Source organism: Lontra canadensis, unplaced genomic scaffold (genome assembly GCF_010015895.1).
Source record: "Lontra canadensis isolate GAN:19392208 unplaced genomic scaffold, GSC_riverotter_1.0 scaffold18, whole genome shotgun sequence".
Lineage (NCBI taxonomy): Eukaryota > Metazoa > Chordata > Mammalia > Carnivora > Mustelidae > Lontra > Lontra canadensis.
In genome coordinates this window covers 22,947,497-22,965,785 of record NW_022631012.1, presented here as the reverse complement: position 1 = coordinate 22,965,785, position 18,289 = coordinate 22,947,497, and the positions used below count along the sequence as shown (strand labels likewise).

The 18,289-nt window shown below is 42.4% G+C and overlaps 1 protein-coding gene and 1 pseudogene across 4 annotated transcripts in view; one reads left to right on the top strand and one right to left on the bottom strand.

Moving 5' to 3' along the window:
• Positions 1-5,183: 5,183 nt before the first annotated feature.
• Positions 5,184-18,289, top strand: part of CUNH2orf88 (chromosome unknown C2orf88 homolog) — a 60,774-nt gene continuing 47,668 nt past the window's right edge. For 3 of the 4 annotated variants that reach the window (XR_004382977.1, XM_032860234.1, XM_032860233.1), the window contains exon 1: positions 5,184-5,250. The gene's annotated coding sequence lies outside the window, so the exon portion shown is untranslated. Of the gene's footprint in view, positions 5,251-7,805; positions 7,844-18,289 lie in introns of those variants that run through there. The other variant, XM_032860235.1, reaches the window with a different exon arrangement.
• Positions 6,377-7,298, bottom strand: LOC116869193 (annotated as a pseudogene).

The window sequence follows — 18,289 nt, the reverse complement described above, 5'->3', positions numbered from 1 at the left end:
GCTGAGTTCATCTGGGCTGTTGAGAAAGTGGCATCAATTCAAAGTGACAGTGACCTCAAAGGAACAGTGTGCTTGTGCCCCGTCCGGGAAGACTGAGCTCCAAATCCTGTTGTACCTGAGCTGGAAATGGAGGAAGGATGACTAGAACCGGCCCTCTGATGCTGTTCACCGTATGTAGCATTTTCTGTGTTCTCTGAAGCTTCTGCTCGCTTCTCTGTTTCTTTAATGATGTAGAACCTTGCCAAGCCCGCTCTCGCTTATCTGCTCACACTGGTCATTTCTTCTATTTACTTGTGTAATCCGTTTCGTTTTAACGTAGACTTTTAGTTGCTTTTGTCTTTGGGATTGAACCAATTCAAATCCTACTGTTTCTTACTCCAAGTAAATTTTTCATGTAAAATGATTTTAAGTATCATTCTCATTCTTTGACTCACCAATCGTGTTCAATTTTTTCCAGTTTCATGTAGCTTTTATTTCTTGGAAATGCTTATTCCTAGTTGTATTGACCGCGATTTCCTAGGCTATCGTACTGATGTGGAGAATGGACTGACAGAGCCACGTGCAGGCTGTGATCTTATTGAGATCATTACTTCTCTTACACAAAACAGAGACTATCCAAGAAATGTCTCTGGATGAGAATTTGAGTTTTTTTAACTTCTGCGTATCTTCATTTCATTTTTAAAGTCTACTTGTATCTTAAGTTTCCTCATTCATCTTTTTTAAGCATACGCTTAAAATGTATTTTTTTACCTTCATCATTAAATCATCCTTGTTCCCTAGTATTCTAATTTTTATTTGGTTTGTATTATCTTTCTTTTTACAGAGTTTTATTTTACCAGTGAAATTTCACCTATGATTTTTTTTTCTTTGTTTGCTCCTCCCAAATCTCTTTTCTCTAGCAAAGCTTGGTATTTGGGTACGAAGTCTGGTTATTCTGTAGATAATAAAATCAGTCTTGTGCTTTCATGAAGGTTATGAAAATATAATTTTCATTTTCAAATATAAATTTCTCCATCTCAGGTCTTCTGCATTTGATTCCAATGCGTTTTCAGAAGCTGTCTTAATTCTTCAAGTTTACATGCTCCTGAGTGCTGGGGGTACGTGAATCCATAGCATTGTTAATGCAGACAACCCATGACTGCACGACTCACTGCAGTGAGTTGACTGTGGGAAGCCCATCCCTGTCCGTGAGATAATGGCCTCTACATAATTCAGAGGATTTTGTTGTCTCCAGGGTCACCGTAATGAAACAGTTTTGGATTTTTCTGTCCTCTTTAAAACAACGTTCTACAAAGTACAAATTTGGACTCAATTTAAATGCAATGAGCCAAGAAATCAGCTACCGTGTCATCGATTCAGAAGTCAATGCTGTAACTGTGAATTATCGGAGAGAGCTTCCTCTTTCCCTCGCACTCGTGTGGGTGTAGCTTATGTCACCAATTAGTGACATAAGCTCATGGTGGTTGACATGGCATTCTGAAGGCAATTTCTATTAAAGTCAAGTTTGTGGGGCCAAATTCTTTTCTGGAAATCACTGAGCAGAGTACTGAGGGAAACAAAACAAACCCCTCCTCCCCCATAGAATTGTTATGTTTTGAAAGGAGGAGGCAGATTAATGACACAACATGGCACCTCTTGGAGCTATAGATTTTTTTTTTTTAAGATTTTATTTATTTATTTATTTGACAGAGATCACAAGGGGGGGTGGGGGGGGAAGCAGGCTCCCTGCTGAACAGAGATCCTGATGTGGGGCTCCATCCCAGGACCTTGAGACCATGACCTGAGCCAAAGGCAGAGGTTTAACCCAATGAGCCACCTAGACGCCTCTGGAGCTATAGATTTTCAACAAATTTCTTCTACAAAGCTATGAAAAATATATAAGGAGATATTTTTGAAAAGCTTCAAAAATCTTTTTAAAAACAAGAATGTCATTAATAATTCAGATTTATTAATTACTATAGAAGTAAAGTATTGAAATGAGAGTAGATTGTATAATGGAAAGTATCATTATATAGTTAAAATGTCATTAACGGGAAATCATATTGTATAAATATGTATAAAAATACTAAGTAAACTGAAAGCATCTTTGCAGTTTCCTTTAAGACAAAACTTAATCCTTGAATAATTCCTTGATTCTCATATAAAGAGGGAAACCCACAGGTTTATTCTTCAGGTCTCAAAGAGCTATTTTATTTGGCAATCTAGATACATCTAAAAGAAATATAAGGAATACTGTTTTATTTTGTCCTTCTCTAACAAACAAAAAAATCTTTAGTTGGTGATTAATATTCTTTAGAGTCCATAATAAAAGCTCCTGGATACAGACTTGTTTAAGGGCACAGCACAATAGAGTAAGTTTCAGAACTAGGACTTTAGGTGAGGGAAGACAGAGCAAACAAAATTTGGCCCACAAATTCACAGATTTGGAGAGGGCAGGAGTGGTAGGAAAAAGGGGGGGAGAGGAGGTGGTTTTAATTTAAATGATAGATGGAAATAAATGACATCAAAAGAACTGCCATGCTCTTTAAAAAAAAACACACACTTTATAGGCTTAAATAGAGGATGGATGGCTAGCAAGGGAATATACCCACTCCCGGTCCTGAGGTTTTCGATGTATTGGTATATTTGGCCAGGAGCACGCAGGCTTAGGGGAAGCCGGCGGCCACAGAGCTCAGCACATCTCAGTGCAGCTTCCCCTGGCCACCAGAGCCCCCAGAAGAGAGAGAAACAACCATTAACACTAGCTGCAGATGGTACACCTTTTAGGTCTGGGAAGCTTTATTTTGTCCTGTATTTTTTATTTATTTTATTTTTTTTTATTTTTTAAAGATTTTATTTATTCATTTGACAGACAGAGATCACAAGTAGGCAGAGAGACAGGCAGAGAGAGAGAGAGAGAGAGAGAGAGAGAGGAAGCAGGCTCCCTGCCGAGCAGAGAGCCCGATTCGGGGCTCGATCCAGGACCCTGAGACCATGACCTGAGCCAAAGGCAGAGGATTTAACCCACTGAGCCACTCAGGTGCCCCTGTCCTGTATTTTTTAATACCAGGGACATACATTACTATTTAGGAAGAACTTGGACAATATTTGCTTTTATTGGAAAAAGCAATTAAGACATCTAGGACTCTCTGGTTCTCTAGCCCCACTCAGCAACAAGCTCATTGAGAAGTAAAAGCAGAATGAATGCCCAGATATCCATGGGTGGTGTCCTAACTCCAGCTTTCTGGGAATTTGGAAAGTCTGTCCCCCACCGCCCCAAATACTCTTTCCTCTTTCAACCTCATATCCCCAGATCACTACTTAGAGCAATAAACTGATGGGATGTAGAGATGTGAATCATGAATTTATGGATGAGAAATCTTGGACAAGCCATGTACTTGCACACATTTGAGGAGGGTGGTAAATCTTGTAGCCATCTAAACATAGCTCTTATACTACTACAGAATAAAAATTCATGCGGAAGAAAAGCACCATGAAGTTTATTTGCCCCTCATGATCTGTAAGGAAGTGATTCAAAATGGGGAACATGTTTTCCTAGCAAATTCTGTCACATTTTCTCCTGCCTCACCTGTTCAATGTTTGGGATAACCCTGGGTGGAGAGGTCAGAAATGAGTTCTAGTCATGGTTAGCATTTCTTGTAGAACTTGCCATTCAAAGTGTGGTACATGGACCAGTAACATGGTATGGTGTGGGGACTTGTTAAAAATGTAGACACTTAGTCTTCATCCAACACCTACGAAATTAGAATCTGCATTTAAAAAGCCTCTGGGGGATGGGGCTCCTGGGTGGCTCAGTGGGTTAAAGCCTCTGCTTTCAGCTCAGGTCATGATTCCAGGGTCCCGGGATCGAGCCCCGCATCAGGCTCTCTGCTCCAGCGGGGAGCCTGCTTCCCCCTCTCTCTCTGCCTGTGTCTCTGCCTGTCTCTGCCTGCTTGTGAACTCTGTCAAATAAATAAAATCTTAAAATAAATAAATAAATAAATAAATGGCCTCTGAGTAATTCGCAGCATATGACATTTGGAGAACCACTGCTTTATGTAACTTTGGGCCAGTCGCTGAATCCTGCTTAGAGGCAGGAGTAAATATTTAGAGCAGAATAGAAGAAAGCAAGGAATCATCAAGCCTACCAGGTGCCAGGAATTTTGAAGAAGGCATGAAGTGACTAGAGCAGAAGGCTTGTTAGGCAGTTGAGGGGCTAAGATCGGATCTTCTCGATTCCAGACTAAACACCGAGAGAAAGTGAGAGAGAGAAGAGGGAATGGCAAAGAGACTAAAGTGATGCAGGAAAACATTAATAGACAGGAGGTCTCACGGGGAGAGAGAACAAAGGAGATAAAAAGCAAGATTGGTTACTAGACATGGAAAAAATATCGTAGAGGCGGCAGTTATAGCTCCAGGATTTTAAGTCTAAAGGACCAGGAATGGGAAGGCACCTTTAACAAAAATGAGAATAATTTAACAAAAATGAAAAAAAGCATGCTGTTTTGAGGAAAAGTTATATTTGTTTTTGGAAGTGTTGAGTATTCGTGATGGGACTTTATCCAATTAATGATTGGGCAGATGTACTAGAAAAAGCTGCATTTGGAAAAAGGGCCAATCACACTTCTCCCTTTTATTTTTGTATTACTGAGCACATTACTACCATGAATACGAAAGTAAGACCTCGGAATTCTAGAACAACATCTTTGTTTTCTTTATACATTTCAAATTCTCAGAATCTGCCTACTAAATATTTTTAAAGTAAGTTTAAATGAAATGAATTGCAGTACTGGTGTTTTGTAGATCAATATGAAAACTTGGAAGACGAGTCAGATCCATTATGCGATGTGCTGATCCCTGACAACATTTACACTGGCCTCAGAGGAATTAAGAACAAATGAAACATGCAGCCTTAAACTATTCTAAAGACTCCTAGACCTAGAAGGCAAAGATCTTCACCTTTTTGTTCAGGAAAGACACTGGCACAGTTCCGTGTCCACGAGAGGACCTGCCAGCCTCAGTGATGTTGGCCACGGTCTCTTGCCTTTAATGAAACAGGAGCAGCACAATCGACGGGGTGGTGGGTTGTGTGTCATCACTGCGCTGATCCTTGGGTGGAAAGTGCATTTGTGAGCAAATCGGGTACCGCCTAGCAACTGTCTCTAGGCGGAGGGGCCTGGGAGCCCGCCGGATGCCTTCCGGGGGCCACCAGCCTGTTTCTACACGCTTCATAGGATACCTGTTTTGGATCATTTGGATTCCAGTTTTAAGGTACAGTTTTCCTTAGCAAACTCTTCATACCAGATATTTTGCTTTTTAGTGATTGACACACTAAACCTGATATGACTAGTTTCCGTCGCTCGCCAAGTCTAACGACGCAGGGGTTCAAGCCTAATGGAGTGTGTCTCAAGTCAGGAGCTTCTGCATTTTAGAAGCGGCTGGTGTCCGCTCCTGCTGGGCCTGCCGCATCCTTGAGCGGCCTGAGACGACACCTAGATTGACACCCACTTCTGAGAGCGTAAGATGTGGTATTGAACATACCCCAGGATCTTTGAACTTCCAGCTCTCCTCCGGGGAAGCCTTCCCCACCCCCCACACCCCCACTCCGCCCCTCAGGACTCGTGGGCTCCGCCGGCCTTCACAGCAGGAGCCGCTCAGCCAACCTCGGTGAAGCCGGAGTTTCCAGAGGAACCGGGTTAGGCCAGAACTCGATGGCGGGCGAGGGGCTACACCCGCGAGTACGAGTCTCTCCAGGGACAAGAGCACTCGAAGCCCCAGGAATGCAGTGAGGGCGGCAGCCTCGTCCTGCCTGCGAGCCTCCCGACCCCCGGGCGGTTCTGCTGCAGTCTCCGCCACTTGTTCAGAGCCGCGGGTCGTTCCCAACAGCTGCGCGCTGTCGGTCAACCGCACCTTCTCTTGTCCCCGTGGCTGCGGGGACGCCGCACCCCCTTTCCTTGCTCGTTTCCCGCTCTGGACTCTTCCCTCCATCCCGCGGGACCCTCTGAGAGCAGTTCCTTTCGCAAACCCGTTTCCCTCGACCCACTTACAGGATATCCCACCGCATCCGTGTTCTGTGACGTGAGGGGGAGACCCAAGGCCGTTCCCAAGGGCCCCCACGAGGCTGCTCCCCGCCGGCCACGAGGCCGCCGTCAGCCGGGACGGGTTGTGCTGCTCTTCGGGGCCTCGGCCGCCTCCAGGCCCCTCTGGTCGTTCCCGCGAGGAGCCGCTCACACTCGGGACGCAACGCCGCCTTCCAGGACGTGGGGTTTGACGCGGACTGTGCTGGGGACGCTGGAGAGACGACCCGGCCTTTCTGACCCTCCGCTTCCACGTCTGTGGAAAGAGCATCCGAATCTCGCTCTGGAGGTTTATGGAGCTTAATTTTCTCTACAAACCTTCACTGACCGCCGTCCGCCGAGCATCCTTCTGAGTCTGAGAAGAACGATTCCGGCCTCGTGGAGCTCGTCGCGTCATGAGGCAGCGAGTCCTCAAACAAGTAAACGCGCGTCAGTCACGGAGTGTCGTGTGGAAGGAAGCGGAGGCGGTGACGACGCGCCTCTTCGGAGGTACGACCCGGCGGGGACAGCGGGGCGAGCGGCCGTCAGGCGGTGCGGCAGGGACGGTGCGGACACGGCGAGAAGCAGCTGGACACACCCCGGACATGGACGAGGACTGTGCGGGGAGCACTGTGAGGGGAGCGCGTCGCGGAGCGCGGCCGGAGGTGCGGCGGGACCGAATCTGTGGGCCCGAGCGGTACAGCCAGGGAAGGGGTTTTAGTAACATCTTGAACGCGGTGAGGAGCGGTGATTTCCCGCAAGGCTGTCACGGGACGCGCGCCCTTACCAGACCTCCCTGAGGAGGGCGACGGTTGGGGGATGGGCGAAGCGGGTGAGAGGTCGTGGGGGAGACACCCGCGGACCGACGAGTCACAGGAACAGAAGGCGCAGCGCAGGGAACACGGTCGGCGGTAGACGGCATGGCGGACCGGACGACGGCCACAGCCCGGACGGCGCCGGCTGGGAGCCGCGCTCGCGGTGAGCACAGCAGCGCACACAGACTGGTCCGGTCGCGAGGTCGTGCCCGAGAGCAGCGCGACACGGCGCGCCAGCTGCGCTTCCGTGAAAAATCGAGAGCTCCCTGAGGACGGCGCCGGGAGTCCAGGAGTTCTGTGGAGAAAGGAATCATATTCACGGGGCCTCGCTTCCCAGCGTGTATGGGGTTCACCGGACCAGGGCCCCGGCTTTTCTCTCGACCCCAAACTCCGGCTGCCGCGTCCCCTTGATGAGCGCAGCCACCGCCCCTCTTTGGAGCGCCCGCATGCACGACTCCAGGCGACTCTGCGGCGTGTCGAGGGCAGGCGCCGCCTCGCGGGTGAGACCCGACGCGCCGGAAACTCCTCCCACCGCGACTTCGTAACTTCCTCGTTCCCGCCACACCCACACGGATCCAGGTCACCGCAGGGCAGGAGATGAGAAAGGGAAAGCCCTTCAGGCTAGGGCCAAGTTGTGCAGGCTTGCTTTGAGCCTCAGGAATTTGAAATTTATCCTACGAGAAAAGAAAAGCCCCACTGAACATTTGCAGTTTCCTAAACATGCACAATATTCATTGAATTTATCAAAATTAAAAGATTACATCGAAATCTCTTTCTTACCCACGCCTGTCCACCTTTTCCCTCCAGCTGCTGGATTATTATCTCTATCAGCTTGTGGGTGGGCCTCCCAGTGTTTCCTTGGGCATGTGAGCAACCGCGAGTGCACGGTGGCCGCAGCCGTTCACATAGAAGAACAGAAAATACACACTGTTTTATTCTTTACCTTTTCGAGTATGAAAATTTATCCTGGAGATGTTTCCAAGTCAGTAGTTGGTAAGGATGTTCCTTATTCTCTCTTGCAGATGCACAGTTTCCTATTGTCCACATATCCCATGACTTACCCACCCAGCCCCTACTGCTGCGTGCTTCTGTTCCCATCTTCTGATCTTACAAAAATCCTGCAAGGGATATCCTTGCACAACTGTTGTTTCATATTAGTACAAATAATGCATGCATGTATAGATGTTATTTGTGATATCTAGATCAATCTATATCTATATTGGGTTTCCTGGAAATGAGATTATTGGGTCAAGAGTAAGTGTATCTGAAATTCTGGTAGATGTTTCCAGAAAATCCTTCCTGGTGGTTATTCCATTTCCTACTTCTACAAGCGGTGTTTGAAAGTGTCCGCTTCCCCAGAGCCTTCCCTGCACTGTGCTAGAGGACTTTTGGATTCTGCTAATCTGATAGTTGAGGAATTGTATCTTGACGGAATATTAATTTGTATTTTTACCAGTGAAGTCTGGCATTGTCTCATATGTTTAGTGACAGTTTTTTTTCCCCGTGACCTATCCATTCATATCCTTTGCCCACATTCATATAAAGTTGGTCTTTTTCTTTATTTCTAGAAATTTACATATATATATATATATATATACATATATAGAGAGAGAATGTAAGTATTTATTCTGTGCTGTGAGTCACAAATGTCTTTCTTATTTTGTCATTTGTATTTTGATTTTGCTGTTGGTATATTTCTAACCTGCAAAAGTACTTGTTTTTGTGTTTACTTTTAACTGTCAGCCTTTCTGGATTCTGAATCATCATTAGAAAGGTCTTCCAAAGGATAAAATAAGACTCACCTACTGTTTTCTAATGTGTTTATTATTTCATTTTTTTTACATTTAAATCTGTGATCTGTATGGATCTCTTTGCTTATCCTGATACGTAGCATGAGTATGGAATATGCTTTACTTTTTTCCAACTTGATTCCCAGTTTTTCCGACACTATTTATTGAAAAGACTATCTTTATGTTTGATTTGGCGTGCAGTCTTCATTTCACACTAAATTCCCTTATGCCTTCAAGTTTATTTCTGGACTTTCTGTTCTGTTCCATTAGTTTATCTTTTTATAAGCCAATCCTGCACTTTTAATTTTTTATATAATGTTTATTTTATTTTAAATCTACTATACTTAACATCCAGTGTTACGTTAGTTTCAGGAGTACAATATACTGATTCAACAATCCCATACATTACTCAGTGCTCATCATGATGAGTGTCTCCTCTTGAATTCCCGCCACCTCGTCCACCCACCCACCTCCCCTCTGATGGTTTGGTTTATTCTCTGTAGTTAAGAGCCTGTTTTTGGTTTGTCTCTCTTCTTTCATTGTTCAATTGTTTTCTTTCTTAAATTCCACATAGGAGTGAAATCATATGGTATTAGTCTTTCTGTAGCTTACTTTACTTAGCATTATTCTCTCTAGCTCTGTCTGTGTCATTGTAAATGGCAAAATTTCATTTTTTTATGACTAATAGTTCCTTTTACACACACATACACACACACACACACACTGTCTCCTTTATCCATTCACCTACCAAATATGAGTTGCTTCCATATTTCGGCTATTATAAATGATGGTGCCCTAAACATCAGTGTGTGTATATCTTTTCAAATTAGTGTTTTCATTTTCTTTGGGTAAACACCTAGTAGTGTGATTACTGAATCATATGGAAGTTCTATTTTTAACATTTGAGGAACCTCCATACTCTTCTCCACAGTGGCTGCACCAGCTTGCATTCCTTCTGCAAAGGGTTCCTTTTTTTCTATAACCTCACCAACACATGTTGTTTCTTGTATTTTTGATCTGAGCCATTGTTAACAGGTGTGAAGTGATAGGTCATTGAGGTTTTTATTTGTATTTCCCTGATGAATAGTGATGTTGAGCATCATGTATCGGCCATCTGTGTATCTTCTTTGGAGAAACATCTGTTCATGTCTTCTGCCCATTTTTAATAGGACTATTCATGGGCATGCGTGCATGTGTGTGTTTGTGTGTGTGTGTGTGTGTGTGTGTGTGTGTGTGTATGTGTTGAGTTGCATAACTTCTTTATATATTTTGGATACTAACCCTTTATCAGACATGTGATTTGCAAATACTTTCTCCCATTCACTACATTGTCTTTCAGTTTTTTTTCTTTAAGATTTTATTTGTTTATTTGACAGAGCGAGAAGGAGAGAGAGTATGAGGGAGAGAGAGCATGAACCAGAGGGAGAGGGAGAAGAGACACCTTGCTAAGCAGGGAGCCCTATGCAGGGCTCGAATCAGGAACCCTGCCAACGTAACCTGAGCTGAAGGCTGCCACTTAATTGGCTAAGCAACCCAGGTGCCCCAAATGTCTTTTAGCTTTGATGATGGTTTCCTTTGCTGTGCAGAAGCTGTTTATTTTGATGTAGTCCCAGTAGTTTAGGTTTGCTTCTGTTTCCCTTGCCCCAGGAGACATGCCTAGAAAAAATGTTACTATTGCCAATGTCAGAGAAATTACTGCCTGTTCTCTTCTATGATTTTTAGGTTTCGATTCTCACATTGAGGTCCTTAATCTATTTTCAGTTAACTTTTGTGTGTGCTGTAATAAGGTGGTCCAATTTCACTCTTTTGCATGCAGCTGTCCAGTTTTTCCAGCACCATTTATTGAAGAGCTGTCTTTTACCCATTGTATGTTCTTGCCTCCTTTATTAAAGATTAATTGACCATCTAATTGCGGGTTTATTTCTGAGCTCTCTATTCTGTTCTATTGATCAATGTGTCTTTTTGTTTTGGTACCATGCTGTTTTGATTGCTACAGCTTTGTAATATGATTTGAAATCTGGGATCGTGATACCTCCAGTTTTGTTTTGTTTTGGTTTGGTTTGGTTTCAAGATCTCTGTGGCTATTTGGGGTCTTTTGTGGTTCCATATAAATTTTGATTGTTCTAGTTCTGTGGAAAATGATATTGGCATCTTGATAGGAATTACATTAAATCCGTAGATTGTTTTGGGTAGTATGGACATCTTAACAATATTTGTTCTGCCATAGGGTGCCTGGCTGACTCAGTCAGTAGAACATGCAACTTCCTTGATCTCAGGGTTCAAGCCACACATTAGGTATAGAGATCACTTAAAAAACTTCTTTAAAAAAAAAACAACAACAACCAATATTTGTTCTTCTAACCCATGAGCGTGAATGTCCTTCCATCTCCAAATCCTTTATAGATGTTCTATAGTTTTCAGAGTAAAACTCTTTCACCTGTTTAGTTAAGTTTATTCCTGGATACTTTATTATTTTTGGTGCAATTGCAATGGGATTGTTTTCTTAATTTCTCTTGCTGCTGCTTCATTATTAGTTTATAGAAATGCCATGGATTTCTGAACATTACTTTTATATCCTGCAAACTGATTGAATTCATTTATCAGTTCTAATAGTTTTTCAGTGGAGTTTTTAGGGTTTTCCATATACAGTATCATGTCATCTACAAATAATGAAAGTTTTACTTCTTCCTTACCAATTTGGATGATTTTTATTCTTTTCTCTTGTCTGATTGCTGTGGCTGATATTTCTAATATTATGTTGGATAAAAGTGGTAAGAATGGACATCCTTGTCTTATTCCTGATCTCTGGGGGAAAGTTCTCAGGTTTTCACCATTCAGTATAATGTTAGCTGTGGGTTTTTCATATATGGCTTTTATTATGTTCAGTTATGTTCCCCCTAAACATACTTTGTTGAGGGTTTTTATCATGAATGGATGTTGTCCTTTGTCAAATGGTTTTTGTGCATCTATTGAAATGATCATATGGTTTTTATCCTTTCTCTTGTTATTGTGATGTATCATGCTGATTGATTTGTGAATATTGAACCACCTTTGCATCTTGGGAATAAATCCCACTTGATCATGGCAAATGACTTTTTTAAGGTATTGTGGGATTCAGTTTGCTAATATTGAAGATTTTTGCAACTATGTTCATCAGAGATATTGCCTTGTACTTCCCTTTTTTGTAGTGTCTTTATCTGACTTTGGTGTCAGGGTAATGCTGACCTCATAGAATGAATTTGGAAACTTTCTTTCCTCTTCCATTTTTTGGAATAGTTTAAAGAGAAATTTTTTTTTTAAACATATGTACTCCACGCCCACCATGGGGCTTGAACTCACAACCTTGAAATTACGCTCTACTAACTGAGCCATCCAGGCACCCCTCACTCTTCTTTAAACATTTGATAGTATTCGCCGGTGATGCTGTCTGGTCCTGGACTTTTGTCAAGAGTTTTTTGATGGCTGATTCAATTTTATTGCTGGCAATTGGTCTGTTCAAACTTTCTACTTCTTCCTGATTCAGTTTGAAATGATACATGTTTCTAGGAATTTATCTGTTTCTTCTAGGTTGTCCAATTTGTTGGCATATAATTTTTATACTATTCTCTTATAATCCTTTGTATTTCTGTGGTGTCACTTGTTATTTCTCTTTTCATAGTGTTATGCAAAATAACTTCTTGATTTCCTTCGTTTCTGTGATTATTTCTATCTTCCTATATCTTATTTTTTTGAACTTTTGATCTGTTTTGGATTAGAAAGTACATTAAAGTGTCCTATTTTTAGTGTGTTTCAGTTTCTCATTGTATATTCTATCGTTTTTACCTCATAGAGTTATTGCTAAGTTATTTGGTACATAAGTATTCATATCTTATCTTCCTTGTGAATTTTTACCTTTAGCACTGAAGCTTTTTAAATTGCTTTTTGGTTTGAATTCTATATTCACTGATATCAAAACCAAGGCCCATGCTTTCTTTGTATTCATATTTGCTCATCCTTTCATGTTTATCTTTACTGAATGGTATTGCCTGAGGAGTATCTCTTATTTACAACATAGGGCTGAGTTTTGCTTTGCAATAACAGTATGACTTCTATCATGCACACAAACCCCCAAAATCACATTTTCTTATGTTCCACTGACCAAAAAAATTTACACAGTTGAGTCTAGACTAAAGGGGTGGGGAGTCTACCCCTTTTATACCTTTTTTTTTTTTTTAATACCTTCTCCACTCTCAGGGAGAAGGTATAAAATACTGTGGCCATTTGGGCAGGGACTAGGTCCACTCAAGACAATGATGTGGACTGTCTGTGAGGGAGCAGAGAGAGAGTGGAGAAGAGCTATATACCTGCAGGCAGATCTCTCACCTGAGACCCTTTTCCAAGGCTTAAGAATCCATGCATACAAGTATTAGAAGAGAAAGCCAGCATTTTAACATGCACTCCCCATAGTGGCTGCTCAGTAGTAGCCCCAGAAGCAGGGAGAGCCAACACAGAGGACTGCGATTTTCCACAATCAAAGGAAGAGACATTTTTCTCTCTCCCTTCCCCCGCTACTTTTGCCCCAAATACAGAAGAGCTAGAAAGAGGATGAGGAGATCTGTGGGACACAGACCCTTGTCTGTCCTCACTCTAAGCAGACAGAGCCATGTTTTAGCCCAAGTTAAGGGAGGATAGGAGAAGAACCGTCGGTCAGAATTTTTGTATTTCTGATCATTGGAAATGGCTGAATGGCTGTAGAATCAAGTCAAGAGGATTAAAGGAGCCCCTTCGCAACAGAAAAGAGGAATTTAACAGCACAGAGAGGATACAGAGGAAAACAAGAAGCAGAGATGGAAGATGCGGGAGAGAAGGGGGCAAATCAATGGAGCCAGGTCCTCAAGGAAGCTGAAAGAGTTGGAGGCAATGGAGTCTGGGCTTGAACAGGAGGAGACAAATTTCATCCTCCAACAATGGAGGAAAAGCTTTTAAGAAATGGTATGAACACAGGTGATCATGAACACAGGAGTCTGGAAAGCTGATAACCTCAATTTTCTTAATGAAGTAGGAAGTGAGGATGTCTGGTGAGAATGAGGACAGCTTGAATAATGAAGATTTAGAATATTCTTTGGAATACTAATGTCAAAATTGATCTAAGTTGGATAAAGAAAAATAAGTTACTTTTTTTCTCTACTAGCAACAAGTTTTAAAAGAAAAAAAAAAACCCAAAGGACCATCTGAAAAAAATAAAATAAAATGTTATGTAAAGACATCAATGTTTTTAGATAGATATACTACTAAAAAACATGAATTCTCCCAAAATTAAGCAAATGTAATACAATCCTAATTTAAATTTGAGTAATGTTTGGGAGGAATTGGATAAAGTGATTTTAAAGTTTATATGAGATAATAAATGTAAATAAGTCTAGTGAGGAATGACTTGCCTTACAAGATTAAAGCATATCACAACCTGCTTATAATGGCTTTGGTTTTGGCTTAGAAAGAGGCAAGTCAGAGGATAGAATAGAGAGAGCTCAGAAATAGATCCCAGTACATGTGGTTATTTGATATATAACAAAAATGGTATTTCAGTTAAGAGTGGAAAGATGGGTTATTTTTAAAATGGTGCTGACCTAACAGCCTGTTCATCTGGAAAAGAGTATTTCAAAGTAAATTCCAGATTGATTAAAGAAAAGGAGGAAAAATAATAGGCTTCATATGCACAGAAATATCCCTCAAGTTGTTGATTACCCGAGATAGGGCTGAGAAACTATGAAAAAAAAAAAAAGACACACATAATTTATAATTTTAATCCATTTGCAAAGGATCAAATGTCAACCTAAAGGAAATGAATATTGCACTTCAATAAAAATTTAACTTTGAAAGAGGAAATAATAATTTAGGGGAAATGATCTGAAATACATGATAGAGATATATCTAAACTATATAAAAAGTGCTTACAAATGTATAAAAACCTAAATAGCCAAAAAGAAAAAATGGACAAATGAGATTTGGACAAAGCAAATGCAGGAGGCCAATAAGCATGAACTTGTGCTCAGCCTTGCTGGGAGTTTGGGAAACGCACATAAAACCAGCATGATACATCACCACATAGCCATTACATCAGCCATTAGATTAGCCATTAAATCAGCCAAAATAAAAAGTGGGAATAGCTCTCACTGAAGAGATTTGGGGAGAAGGATATTCTCGTGCATGTGGAAATGCGAACTGTTTCAGCCTTTTTGAAAAGAAATATGGATTAAAATCCATCACATGGAAGGACGAGTCACTGCTGAATGAGATACCCATATAATTCTATGTGTTGTAACATTGCTTGTACTAGTCAAAGACTGAAAACAAGGGAAGTGCCCTCAGGAAGTCAATGACTATGCGCATTATGACCCCACATCCTGTAGTATTAGGCAGCCATTGAAAGAAGTAAATTAAACTCTTAAGAAGCACACCCCAAGGGACTCCTGGGTGGCTCAGTGGGTTAAGCCTCTGCCTTCAGCTCAGGTCATGATCTTAGGGTCCTGGGATCAAGCCCTGCCTCGGGCTCTCTGCTCAGCGGGGACCCCTTCTCTCTCTGCCTGCCTCTCTGCCTTCTTGTGATCTCTGTCGAATAAATAAAAATCTTAAAAAAAAAAAAAAAAAGCACACCCCATGAGCTAGGCACTCATTTGATCCTCATGGCAACATTATGAAGTAGGTGATAGCAATTTTACAGTGAAGAAAACGAAAACGCAATTTTTTAAGTTACCCGAGGCCTTACACAATATTCAAAATTACTGTATTTTTTTTCCTTTTGCTCATTGAGTTAGAGAGATTTTCACAGTACTCTTTAGTGTGAAAATATTAATATAGAGAAGTATCTATAATAAGATCTCATTATTAAAAAACAAATAACCACCTAAATTTTGTACACACACACACACACACCATGGCATGCTCTATGTGTAGAATGTTTGTATACCAGAAAAGTGTGGAGGGCTACACTTGAGGCTGTTAACATTATTCCTTATAGAAGAGGCAAATTTACTACTCATAGTTAAAAAAATATATGTAAGATATAATCCTATACAACTATTTATGATAGAATGACTTTCTGAGAGAAAGAGTGGATGCTACAGGATTTTCATTTACCTTGTTTTTATGTTTAATTGTATTTTTTTAAATGAGCATGCATGCTTGAGGGAAGAGAAAGCTATATCCATTGAGGGGATCTAGTTAATGGAGATATAATAACAATAAATCTATAAATCCACCTTGAGATTATTTCTCCACATCTCTAGAACTTAAAAAGTTAATGCTAACAGGAGAAAGCATAGTGATAATATACAAGACTAGGCATCTAAGTATCAAGTCGTGAAAGCAGAACTCTGTAGCAGAAGTTAAATTTAATCTACATTTTAGAATGTGTGCAAACCCTTCAAACATTTCTGTATGTCATCACATTTAAAAAATTTTTACTCTAAAATTTTACAATTTTTTTACACAAATTAATTTGAAGCAAATTAAACTGTTTCATGTTTTGAGCAGGAAACCAGTAAGAAATTTTTTTTATAATCTATATAAATATTTATATATTTTAGATGAGTTTTATTACACACAAACTGTAATTACATTATTTTTTTAAGATTTTTTTATTTGACAGAGATCACAAGTAGGCAGAGAGGCAGGCAGAGAGAGAGGAGGAAGCAGGCTCCCCGCTGAGCAGAGAGCCCGATGTGGGACTCGATTCCAGGATCCTGGAATCATGACCTGAGCCGAAGGCAGAGGCTTAACCCACTGAGCCACCCAGGCGCCCCTAATCACATTATTTTTTAACATTGTTGATAAAATTAGAAATTCCTGAGGTGATCCGCAGTCTTACCACTGAAGACGTTTTCCTTTCTGATTCTGTTCTTCTTGGACAAGGGCACCTCCAGGGGGGAAAGGGAGGGTGGACGCAGGCCCGAAGTCCCGCTGAACCGGGAACAGTGTGGACGAGGCCGAAGTAAAAGCACCGCGGAGAGGATGCGCACAGGGCAGCAGCCTTAAAAGGGGGGGAAATGCTCACAGTGGGGGACTGGAGTGGGCGCAGAATCTTCCATTCCTGTGGGAGCGAGGCCTGCAGGGGAAGGGCCGTCCTGGGGGAGGGCCAGGTTCCCATCCGGCCTGGAGGTGCAGAGACTTGTAGGACAAGAAGAGGCGTAGGAGCTTGCGGAGGATGGGATGAGGGTTCTCCAGGCCGCGGTGAAGGGGCCACGACGGAGCATAAGGTGGGACTCACCGGAGCGGAGAACCAGAGGGCGGGAGGAGCCACAGAAGGGAGGGCGGCGGCGATGGGGGTGAAGCATGGGGCTTCCTCTCCGCAGTGAAAGTTACGATTAGAGGCCATTGGCCTCCACCCCGTTTGGTACAATATCGGTGCTGTGACTGCCCGAGGGTCCCAGGCGGTCGGACCGGTCTGGGGCTTGTGCACATGGGCCTGTGACCGTCGTGGAGCTGAAGGACAAGACCTCCTCCTGGGGGGTTCGTGAACGTTCTCGCGGAGTCTGTTGTGCGAGCTGCTGTATTCCCACTTCTGTATACATCACCTCTAATAATGGTATTTTTGGGAGGACCAAACATTCTCTCTTTGGTCATGAGCTAAACTGTTTGGACTCAATTTCTGGAAACTTTGATTCTTTCCATCACATTCAGGATGTGCCTATTCTGATCGGAGAAGCAAGGAGTGCTGGAGCGACACGGTTCTCTGGTATTTGTGGGGCGGGGGGGCGGGAGCCTCACTTCTATGAGGTCCTTTTGTTTGGTGAAACTCGGTGTCCCAAGCTGTCTTTCCCCAAGGCCGCCGGCTGATTGAGTGCTTGGTAGCCACACTGCTCTGGCCGACAGGATGTAAAGCAATAGAGCTTGCCAATGACATTCAATATCTAGGATTGAGAGATCACTTTCAGAAAAAGAGCTGAATTCAGTGACTCCCAAACCGAGACTCTTGGCAAATGCGGAAGGGTGAAATGTCAAGGGAGCCAGTGAAGAAAAATGTGAAAAGGTCCCAGTTGCAGGCAGCCATCCTTGGAGCCGTTTTTGGCCCCTTCTGAACTTCTGTTCTTTAACTTGGGAAACTGTGACCTTTATCTGAACACATGAAGCTCCTGGGAACTAGAATTTGCCAAAGCCCAGCTGGAAGTCATTTGTGAGTTTGAATTTCCCTGCAAATAAAACTTTATCAAACACTTTCTTTTGGTGTCTAATTCCGTTTAGAATCACAACCTCTCTTGAGACACAGGCAGCCACGCTGGTGGTTCCTCTGGGGGTTTTATTTTGTTCGTTTTTAAAGATACAGTTAGTAACGTTTTAGGGACAATCACGAGATGTTTGATCTTTCCATGGATCTGGTTTTGATGTGACTTTCAGTCTCAGGCTACTTTGATCTTTTTGGTTTCTATTTCTTCAATTCGGTTGCTTTGCAAACACCTACACATTCAAAGGCCTCAGAGGAGGGTAACGGGATGGCCGTTTGCCAGCCGCCTTCACACAGAGCCCCATTGTCCCCCTGTTCCACTCCTATCTTCCTCCTTCCAGTTGCCTTGATGGCCTGGTTCTAGAAGAAGGTTTTTTGCAAGCTATGGTCATAGCCATGTCTGTCCATGTTACTAATGGAGGATCCTTCACCTCAAAATGCCAAGCTCAA